At 43.0% G+C, this 10802-nt stretch overlaps 1 long non-coding RNA gene across 30 annotated transcripts; it reads left to right on the forward strand.

The window, feature by feature from the left end:
- Nucleotides 1–441: 441 nt before the first annotated feature.
- LOC125551758 (uncharacterized) lies at nucleotides 442–10556 on the forward strand. Of its 30 annotated transcripts, XR_015601248.1 has the most exons (18): nucleotides 442–729; nucleotides 917–1123; nucleotides 1200–1279; nucleotides 1362–1480; nucleotides 1576–1635; nucleotides 2580–2643; nucleotides 3057–3119; nucleotides 3201–3328; nucleotides 3512–3684; nucleotides 4163–4341; nucleotides 4433–4564; nucleotides 5069–5127; nucleotides 5546–5608; nucleotides 5690–5817; nucleotides 5905–7618; nucleotides 8037–8099; nucleotides 8181–8308; nucleotides 8469–10556. It is a non-coding gene; the product is annotated as an uncharacterized LOC125551758 (long non-coding RNA). The 30 variants fall into 30 exon arrangements; XR_015601235.1 differs by lacking the exons at nucleotides 4163–4341; nucleotides 4433–4564 and having other exon boundaries at nucleotides 8469–10041; nucleotides 10208–10556; XR_015601246.1 differs by lacking the exon at nucleotides 4433–4564 and having other exon boundaries at nucleotides 443–729.
- Nucleotides 10557–10802: the final 246 nt, after the last annotated feature.

The following is a 10802-nucleotide window of genomic DNA, read 5'->3' on the forward strand; positions in this document are numbered from 1 at the left end:
GCGGATTCCACCATTAAGAAACATATGGGAAGGATTAATGATGTTCTTGTTGTTGCAAATAGGAATTATGCGCCTGTAGATTTCATCCTTCTTGATATAGATTGCAATCCTACATGTCTTATTATTCTTGATAGACCTTTCCTTAAACGATTGGTGCAATTATTGACATGAAATAAAGAAATATTAGATTTCAATTTCCGTTAAGGAAAGGCATGCAACACTTTCCTAGAAAAAAAGTTAAATTGCCTTATGAATCAATTATGAGGGCCACTTATGGATTGCATACCAAAGATGACAATACCTAGATCTATTCTTGCTTTATGCCTAGCTAGGTGCGTTAAACGATAACGCTTGTTGGGAGGCAACCCAATTTCTCTACTTCTAATGTTTCAGTTGGTAGTCTTGCCTCACTCCCACCTCCTCCCATCACTTCTATCTTTCGCCCATCTTTTACATCATCACGTCACAACATTGGGACGGCCCATTAACGTGTACCTCCTCGCAATCCTCCACTCGCATGCCCTCCTCGCAATCCTCCCGACGTCCTCGCGCCACCGTCCTCTTCTCCTCGATCTCCTCTACCAGGGCGCCCTCCTCGTGACCCTGGCGCTGGCCGACGTCGGCGACTCCGCTCTGCTCCTCCGCGGACTCACGCTCTGCCACCGCCGAGGAGACGGCTTGAGGAAGATCCCTTGGACCGAGTGCCTGATCTCGGATCTGGTGCTCGTGGTATGTTTGTCTCCTCGTGCACCTGCTCCCCCGTCAAGTTTGGGTTTATTTTAATTCCTCCTTGATCCCATCCATGACGATCTTTTTTACCTTAGGATGCACCACCTCCTCCTATGTTTCTAGATTCTTTTTGCAGCCTCCGTCATACCCCTCTCTGCATCAACTAACTCGGCGCTGCATGATCCAGGGGTGGCGGGATTGAAAGTATGGATCTTGGGGACGGGCAGATGACGTTCGTCGTGTTAGGAAGATGAGTATGTAACTCGTGGAGTCTGAGCTGTTGCGTGGCGACGCTCGAGTGCAGCGTTCAGATGGAAGGGGCCGCGACCTTGATGGGTTGGGGCTCGCCTCCCGCGCTCCTCTTCGTCATGTACAACAACCATGGCGGCCCTATGTATGCTTGGTCTAGAAATCCCTTGAATTCGTTGCCTAAGCCGAGTCCTGTGATCTGACAGTCTGTCATCGTGCAGGTGTCGAACCGTCCCGACAACGACGCTGCAGCCTGCTGACTCTACGTGTAGGACTGCCTGACTCAACCTCTATCTCAATGGTAAGTTTCTCTCTTTTTCTATCTTTTGGTCTCCTTCATTTTGGCCATTGAGCAAGGATTGAAAGTAGTTTGTGCGATTCAGTTAACTCAATGCCCAACAATGTCGTCAATTGTCAGCAAGCAGTTACTCCAAATTCCATTGCCCAAACGCCATATATATGTACCTTGAGTACAAGAGATAAGAGACCATGGATGCAAAAGGTACATCCACGACAGTAATATTAGATAGTCAAATTTTCTATACAAGCAGCAATGTGCATTGTCATTGCAACTTCTGACATGGGATTTTTGTGTAGTCATAAAATTAGGAACCTGAAGGGAAAATGGAAGGCACCTTTGATCGACATTCAGCCTAGGTAACCTCAGCTTGCCCACTACCGTACATTCATACTTCCGTCCATTTAGGGGTAGATATACTTTTGATATGCTAAAGCACATTTGCATTGAGCCAAGGCAGGTTAGTGCTGCACAAATTCTTGTCACATCTATAACTCATTCCCCGTCCCTCTTGCGCGGCGGTGGCACAGATGTAGGGCTATGGTGGTGGGTTCATATGTAGGGCAGCGGCAGCGGGTACAACCGTCTTAGGGAGATCCTCTTCTCATATCATGCCCCAGTTGTTACTCCTCCATTGGCTCGCCTCTCACCATCTATTCTACAATAGCGTGGTGGCTGTGGGAACAGGTGCAACACGACGATCTGTGGGTGCACCGGCTCTAAGATGACCATGGGCTTGATAGCTGGGTCCGACATCCCTGTGGCGATTAGAGATGGTGGTGTATGGAAGTGGCCCGTGGTGGGCAGGGAACAATGTGGCCCTGTTGTTGTCCTCTTTGTTCAGCTTGACATGACCGTCGTTCAGCCTAACATGACTGTCGTTCAGCTGAAAACAAGATTACATGAGGACGATTAAACTGGAGCATAAATGCACAATACATCTGCAATGTGATTTTTCTAAATGGAATTAATTTTGTACAGCTTGCATCCCTTCTGTTAGTAGTTTGTAAATAACATGAATCCAGTTTTATACAGAAGCAAGTGATAGGCGAGTGGAGAAAGATAGTTCGCCCACTAATATGGCACTGTTGAACATTAGAATTGCATATGAAGGATATTTCATCGCAAATAGCACAGTATGAAATGGACTTGCTTTAATTAGTCTCAAAAAAGATCTGCACCCAGTGATTAAAGCAGATAGTTCTGATCCAGAATTAGCACAACTGAATATCCAAAGCCACCTACATGTTCTGCACTGAGCGTGTACTGATACTTGGCAGTGATGACGTGTATCCTTTTGCAGAAAACAAAAACAAAACAGTGGAGCTGAAACAGATGGTTTGTTGATTTATGATGGTGCAGGAATGGTGGATGGTTTTTCCCTTATACTCTCCCATTTTATTAGTAGTTTGGAAGCAGAAAGGGTACTCTTTGTCATAGTTATGTCTGTTGTGGTGTTTTATGCCTCTTATTTGAATTATTAGAGAAGGTAGATTTATGGAGGTAAGCATTCAGTGAGCAGTCCACAAGTGGTAAATAACATGGTAGTTAATCATGCTATTTTCAAAGCTCGAATCCTACGGTCTTGGATCTCGAAAAGTAAAAGTGAAATGTATATAACATAGGGTTCTGAGGGTCGAGGCCACATTATTCAAACTATTTGTTTTGTGTTTTCTTGGTTTTCTTCTATGATTCAACCTACTTGTTTCAGTTATGCATATGTCCACAAGACAAGTTTTGCCTGCTTTGCTTCATAGCAGTCTCTTCTCATCGTTGGCAGATCTTGGAAACAATTCAACTGGGCACCACGGCGCTGAATTGAAGTACAACTTCTTGCCGGAAAGTATGTGACTTTGGTTATTCGAAAGTAATTTGTCCTATTAATCTGTTGGGCAGTTTATGATTGCTTGCTTATGTGATGTAGGTTCTTATATATGATCTCTAGAATCTCGACAACAAAAATGGACCATCTTGCGTCTTACTCAAGTCAGTTACAACAATCAGAAGTTGTGATGGATATGAGTCTTGTTTACGCTTTAGAGTAAATGCACGGTATGTGATCACAATTCTCCTGTACGAGAAATATTTTAGAGACAGTACAAGCAAAGCTAAGATTGGTCTAGCCGCTTTTTTTTGTAGAAGAACTGATGAATGAGAAGATATTTTCAGAGAACCATCGATGCTACGTGCAATGCTGGTTTGATAATTTTTCGCATGTCTCGTGCATGACAGCAGCGCATTCATCGGCCTCCACTTGTGCGCCAATCTATGATGCCTGCGCCCGCGGTGTCAGGTCACGCTCTGCTGCAATTGTGCATGCCGCCTCTACGCGACCCCATCAAGGAATACAGCCCAGCTGAGATTTTTCATATCATCTCTGCCATGTCGTCATCGTTGCAAGAGATCTGGTAAAGATTATCCCTATTTTCTATGCTATATTAAGTTACTAAGGTGATGTCCTCCTAGCCTTGAGCATGTTCATCTGACTAATCTTTGCTACTACATTTCTTAGCTAATGTCCTCTGCCTGGATCATGTTCATCTTATTAACAAAGGCTTGGCCATCTTGTAATAGTAGCTGGTGATTGGATATATATTACTCCAGTTTGCATGAGAACAACCGCTTATACCGTTATACGTATGCCTCGATAGTATAGCAGGATTGCTCGGATTATTTCTGTAGTACTTTGTCCAGTTTCTCAACTTTTTAAGAGGCTTGCACTGATCAAAGAAATCATGCGCCCTTGGCTTGATCAAATGTATGGTTCAGTAATTTATTTTTGATGTGCATTCCTCCTACTATCTTATTATTCCATAGCTAATTACATTTTGGAATCTGATGGGTGCGAAGGACTTTCACAATAAGAAAGTGCTAACCTTTTGGCAGGGAAAACATAAAAACAGAAAGGAAATTATTTAGGTGCATGATGTTGGCCAATAAGCCACGGCGACTGCGTGAGGTACGCGTGCATGCGCGCGTCGGGTGCGGTCCCCGTCCCTCTTGCGCGGCGGTGGCACAGATGTAGGGCTACGGTGGCGGGTTCATATGTAGGGCAGCGGCAGCGGGTACAACCGTCTTAGGGAGATCCTCCTCTCATATCATGCCCCAGTTGTTACTCCTCCATTGGCTCGCCTCTCACCATCTATTCTACAATAGCGTGGTGGCTGCGGGAACAGGTGCAACACAACGATCTGTGGGCGCACCGGCTCTAGGATGACCATGGGCTTGATAGCTGGGTCCGACATCCCTGTGGCGATCAGAGATGGTGGTGTATGGAAGTGGCCCGTGGTGGGTAGGGAACAATGTGGCCTTGTTGTTGTCCTCTTTGTTCAGCTTGACATGTCTGTCGTTCAGCTTGACATGACTGTCGTTCAGCTGAAAACAAGATTACATGAGGATGATTAAATTGGAGCATAAATGCACAATACATCTGCAATGTGATTTTTCTAAATGGAATTAATTTTGTACAGCTTGCATCCCTTCTGTTAGTAGTTTGTAAATAACATGAATCCAGTTTTATACAGAAGCAAGTGATAGGCGAGTGGAGAAAGACAGTTCGCCCGCTAATATGGCACTGTCGAACATTAGAATTGCATATGAAGGATATTTCATCACAAATAGCACAGTATGAAATGGACTTGCTTTAATTAGTCTCGAAAAAGATCTGCACCCAGTGATTAAAGCAGATAGTTCTGATCCAGAATTAGCACAACTGAATATCCAAAGCCACCTATGCATTTTGCACTGAGCTTGTACTGATACTTGGCAGTGATGACGTGTATCCTTTTGCAGAAAACAAAAACAAAACAGTGGAGCTGAAACAGATGGTTTGTTGATTTATGATGGTGCAGGTATGGTGGATGGTTTTGCCCTTATACTCTCCCATTTTATTAGTAGTTTGGAAGCAGAAAGGGTACTCTTTGTCATAGTTATGTCTGTTGCGGCGTTTTATGCCTCTTATTTGATTTATTAGAGAAGGTAGATTTATGGAAGTAAGCATTCAATGAGCAGTCCACAAGTGGTAAATAACATGGTAGTTAATCATGCAATTTTCAAAGCTCGAATCCTACGATCTTGGATCTGGAAAAGTAAAAGTTAAATGTATATAACATAGGGTTCTGAGGGTCGAGGCCACATTATTCAAACTATTTGTTTTTTGTTTTCTTGGTTTTCTTCTATGATTCAACCTACTTGTTTCAGTTATGCATATGTCCGCAAGACAAGTTTTGCCTCCTTTGCTTCATAGCAGTCTCTTCTCATCGCTGGCAGATCTTGGAAACAATTCAACTGGGCACCACGGCGCTGAATTGAAGTACAACTTATTGCCGGAAAGTATGTGACTTTGGTTATTCGAAAGTAATTTGTCCTATTAATCTGTTGGGCAGTTTATGATTGCTTGCTTATGTGATATAGGTTCTTATATCTGATCTCTAGAATCTCGACAACAAAAATGGACCATCTTGCGTCTTACTCCAGTCAGTTACAACAATCAGAAGTTGTGATGGATATGAGTCTTGTTTATGCATTAGAGTAAATGCACGGTATGTGATCACAATTCTCCAGTACGAGAAATATTTTAGAGACTGTACAAGCAAAGCTAAGATTGGTCTAGTCGCTTTTTTCTGTAGAAGAACTGATGAATGAGAAGATATTTTCAGAGAACCATCGATGCTACGTGCAATGCTGGTTTGATAATTTTCGCATGTCTCGTGCATGACACCAGCGCATTCATCGGCCTCCACTTGTGCGCCAATCTATGATGCCTGCGCCCACGGTGTCAGGTCACGCTCTGCTGCAATTGTGCATGCCGCCTCTACGCAGCCCCATCAAGGAATACAGCCCAGCTGAGATTTTTCATATCATCTCTGCCATGGCGTCATCGTTGCAAGAGATTCATGTAAAGATTATCCCTGTTTTCTATGCTATATTAAGTTACTAAGGTGATGTCCTCCTAGCCTTGAGCATGTTCATCTGACTAATCTTTGCTACTACATTTCTTAGCTAATGTCCTCTGCCTAGATCATGTTCATCTTATTAACAAAGGCTTGGCCATCTTGTAATAGTAGCTAGTGAATTGGATATATATTACTCCAGTTTGCATGGGAACAACCGCTTATACCGTTATATGTATGCCTCGATAGTATAGTGGGATTGCTTGGATTATTTCTGTAGTACTTTGTCCAGTTTCTCAACTTTTTAAGAGGCTTTCAATAATCAAATAAATCATGTGCCCTTGGCTTGATCAAATGTATGGTTCGCTAATTTATTTTTGAAGTGCGTTCCTCCTACTATCTTATTATTCTATAGCTAATTACATTTTGGAATCTGATGGATGCGAAGGACTTTCACAATAAGAAAGTGCTAACCTTTTGGTAGGGAAAACATAAAAACAAAAAAGGAAATTATTTAGGTGCGTGATGTTGGCCAATAAGCCATGGCGACTGCCTCAGGTACGCGTGCATGCGCGCGTCGGGTGCGGTCCCCGTCCCTCTTGCGCGGCGGTGGCACAGATGTAGGGCTACGGTGGCGGGTTCATATGTAGGGCAGCGGCAGCGGGTACAACCGTCTTAGGGAGATCCTCTTCTCATATCATGCCCTAGTTGTTACTCCTCCATTGGCTCGCCTCTCACCATCTATTCTACAATAGCGTGGTGGCTGCGGGAACAGGTGCAACACGATGATCTATGGGTGCACCGGCTCTAGGATGACCATGGGCTTGATAGCTGGGTCCGACATCCCTGTGGCGATCAGAGATGGTGGTGTATGGAAGTGGCCCGTGGTGGGCAGGGAACAATGTGGCCCTGTTGTTGTCCTCCTTGTTCAGCTTGACATGACCGTCGTTCAGCTTGACATGACTGTCGTTCAGCTGAAAACAAGATTACATGAGGACGATTAAACTGGAGCATAAATGCACAATACATCTGCAATGTGATTTTTCTAAATGGAATTAATTTTGTGCAGCTTGCATCCCTTCTGTTAGTAGTTTGTAAATAACATGAATCCAGTTTTATACAGAAGCAAGTGATAGGCGAGTGGAGAAAGACAGTTCGCCCACTAATATGGCACTGTCGAACATAAGAATTGCATATGAAGGATATTTCATCGCAAATAGCACAGTATGAAATGGACTTGCTTTAATTAGTCTCGAAAAAGATCTGCACCCAGTGATTAAAGAAGATAGTTCTGATCCAGAATTAGCACAACTGACTATCCAAAGCCACCTACACATTTTGCACTGAGCTTGTACTGATACTTGGCAGTAATGACGTGTATCCTTTTGCAGAAAACAAAAACAAAACAGTGGGGCTGAAACATATGGTTTTTTGATTTATGATGGTGCAGGTATGGTGGATGGTTTTGCCCTTATACTCTCCCATTTTATTAGTAGTTTGGAAGCAGAAAGGGTACTCTTTGTCATAGTTATGTCTGTTGTGGCGTTTCATGCCTCTTATTTAATTTATTAGAGAAGGTAGATTTATGGAAGTAAGCATTCAATGAGCAGTCCACAAGTGGTAAATAACATGGTAGTTAATCATGCAATTTTCAAAGCTCGAATCCTACGATCTTGGATCTGGAAAAGTAAAAGTGAAATGTATATAACATAGGGTTCTGAGGGTCGAGGCCACATTATTCAAACTATTTGTTTTGTGTTTTCTTGGTTTTCTTCTATGATTCAACCTACTTGTTTCAGTTATGCATATGTCCGCAAGACAAGTTCTGCCTGCTTTGCTTCATAGCAGTCTCTTCTCATCGCTGGCAGATCTTGGAAACAATTCAACTGGGCACCATGGCGCTGAATTGAAGTACAACTTCTTGCCGGAAAGTATGTGACTTTGGTTATTCGAAAGTAATTTGTCCTATTAATCTGTTGGGTAGTTTATGATTGCTTGCTTATGTGATGTAGGCTCTTATATATGATCTCTTGAATCTCGACAACAAAAATGGACCATCTTGCGTCTTACTCCAGTCAGTTACAACAATCAGAAATTGTGATGGATATGAGTCTTGTTTACGCATTAGAGTAAATGCACGGTATGCGATCACAATTCTCCAGTACGAGAAATATTTTAGAGACTGTACAAGCAATGCTAAGATTGGTCTAGCCGCTTTTTGAAGATATTTTCAGAGAACCATCGATGCTACGTGCAATGCTGGTTTGATAATTTTTCGCATGTCTCGTGCATGACACCAGCGCATTCATCGGCCTCCACTTGTGCGCCAATCTATGATGCCTGCGCTCGCGGTGTCAGGTCACGCTCTGCTGCAATTGTGCATGCTGCCTCTACGCGGCCCCATCAAGGAATACAGCCCAGCTGAGATTTTTCATATCATCTCTACCATGGAGGCATCGTTGCAAGAGATTCAGGTAAAGATTATCCCTGTTTTCTATGCTATATTAAGTTACTAAGGTGATGTCCTCCTAGCCTTGAGCATGTTCATCTGACTAATCTTTGCTACTACATTTCTTAGCTAATGTCCTCTGCCTGGATCATGTTCATCTTATTAACAAAGGCTTGGCCATCTTGTATTTGTAGCTGGTGAATTGGATATATATTACTCCAGTTTGCATGAGAACAACCGCTTATACCGTTCTACGTATGCCTCGATAGTATAGTAGGGTTGCTTGGATTATTTCTATAGTACGTTGTCCAGTTTCTCAACTTTTTAAGAGGCTTGCACTGATCAAAGAAATCATGCGCCCTTGGCTTGATCAAATGTATGGTTCGCTAATTTATTTTTGAAGTGTGTTCCTCCTACTATCTTATTATTCCATAGCTAATTACATTTTGGAATCTGATGGGTGCGAAGTACTTTCACAATAAGAAAGTGCTAAACTTTTGGCAGGGAAAACATAAAAACAAAAAGGAAATTATTTAAGTGCGTGATGTTGGCCAATAAGCCACGACGACTGCATCAGGTATGCTTGCATGCACGCGCCGGGCGCGTCGGGTGCGGTCCGGGCCGTGTCGGGTCCGTGTCAGGCATGCCTGTGTGCTTGTGTGAGTGTGTGTTTTGAAGTGCCTTTTGAGGATAACATTTTTATGCTCTTGGAAATCAAGAGCTAAGTTTTGGTGTACTGGATACTAAGAACCCATTGTCAACTATCTTGCGGTGAAGTGTTGAATACTGTGTGGAGGTTAGTGTTGAAAAAGATGAGTTCATTTGTGAGTGCAGTAATTTTGACCACTCTGGTTTGTTGCGCAGCCACGTGCCAAAGGTATTACTAATGCTATGTTGTGATTATCTTACTTGTTCAGTTAAGCATGAGACTTCGAAATATTTGTGTGTGTTTTTAGAAAAGGAGGCTTGCCCTCGGCAAAAAGATATCTTTGTGTAGTTATGATTTTTTTCCTTATCCTGCATGCTTCTGCTTTCCTTTAGAAGAAATTCAAACACTGTCGCCGATGTTGCTCTTAGGTAGTGGTGCATCCGGATGTTGTCAAAATCTCTCCCAAACCTGTAATGAAGTGCTCGACAAAGGATGCTAGCGCTATATTGCCTGCTGAATTTTTCTGATACCAAAAGGACTAGAGCCAACCAAAGTCATCAACATATATACACCCAAACCTGCACCTTATGGATATGGGGATTGTCAAACTCGGTGTCACGAATGTTGAAGGTTGTACAATGGCAACGGATAAGCTGAAGGAGCTTAGAGAAGACCTTGGAACATATATATGCTACAGTATAACTGATGGGGTGGGTTATGGAATATAGATTAAAGGGTGCCGATTTTATGATTGTACCGACTGAAGTTTTTTCAGGTGGTGTGATACGTCTCTAACATATCTATAATTTTTTATTGCTCCATGCTACATTATCTATTGTTTTAGATATTATTGGGCTTTATTATCTACTTTTATATTATTTTTAGGACTAATCTATTAACCGGAGGCCAGCCCACAATTGTTGTTTTTTTGCCTATTTTAGGGTTTCGAAGAAAAGGAATATCAATCAGAGTCCAAACGGAATGAAACCTTCGGGAACGTGATTTTCTCACCGAACATGATTCAGGAGACTTACGCCAAGAAACAAAGGAAGAGGCCACAAGGTAGGGGGGCGCGCCTACGCCCCCCAGGCGCGCCCACCACCCTCGTGGGCCCCTGTTGCTTCATCGACGTACTCCTTCCTCCTATACGCCCTCGATGCGGCTATATCTCCTATGTGTAGAAGCATGACTTAAAGGCATAACTGCATTGAAAGCAATGTTGCAAGTAAGATAATCTTCACAACAACTCATGTAAATAGATAATAAGGGGAAAGGTACATAGTTGGCTTACACTCGCCACGTCAAACAAAATACATAAATAGCATTACATCAACCAATACAATCATGGTCCGACTACGGTACCAAAATAAAAGATCAACCCCAACAAGCGACATGGTCCCGATTGCCCCAACTGGGCACCACTACTGATCATCAGGGAAAGACACATAGTAACGGCGTGAGTCTTCGTCGAACTCTCACTTGAGCTCTGTGGAGCTGCAGCAAGTGACTAGCATATATAGTGGCTAACCTGTTCGC

The sequence above is a fragment of the Triticum urartu genome, chromosome 4A (assembly GCF_056163025.1).
Source record: "Triticum urartu cultivar PI428250 chromosome 4A, HENAU_Tu73, whole genome shotgun sequence".
Lineage (NCBI taxonomy): Eukaryota > Viridiplantae > Streptophyta > Magnoliopsida > Poales > Poaceae > Triticum > Triticum urartu.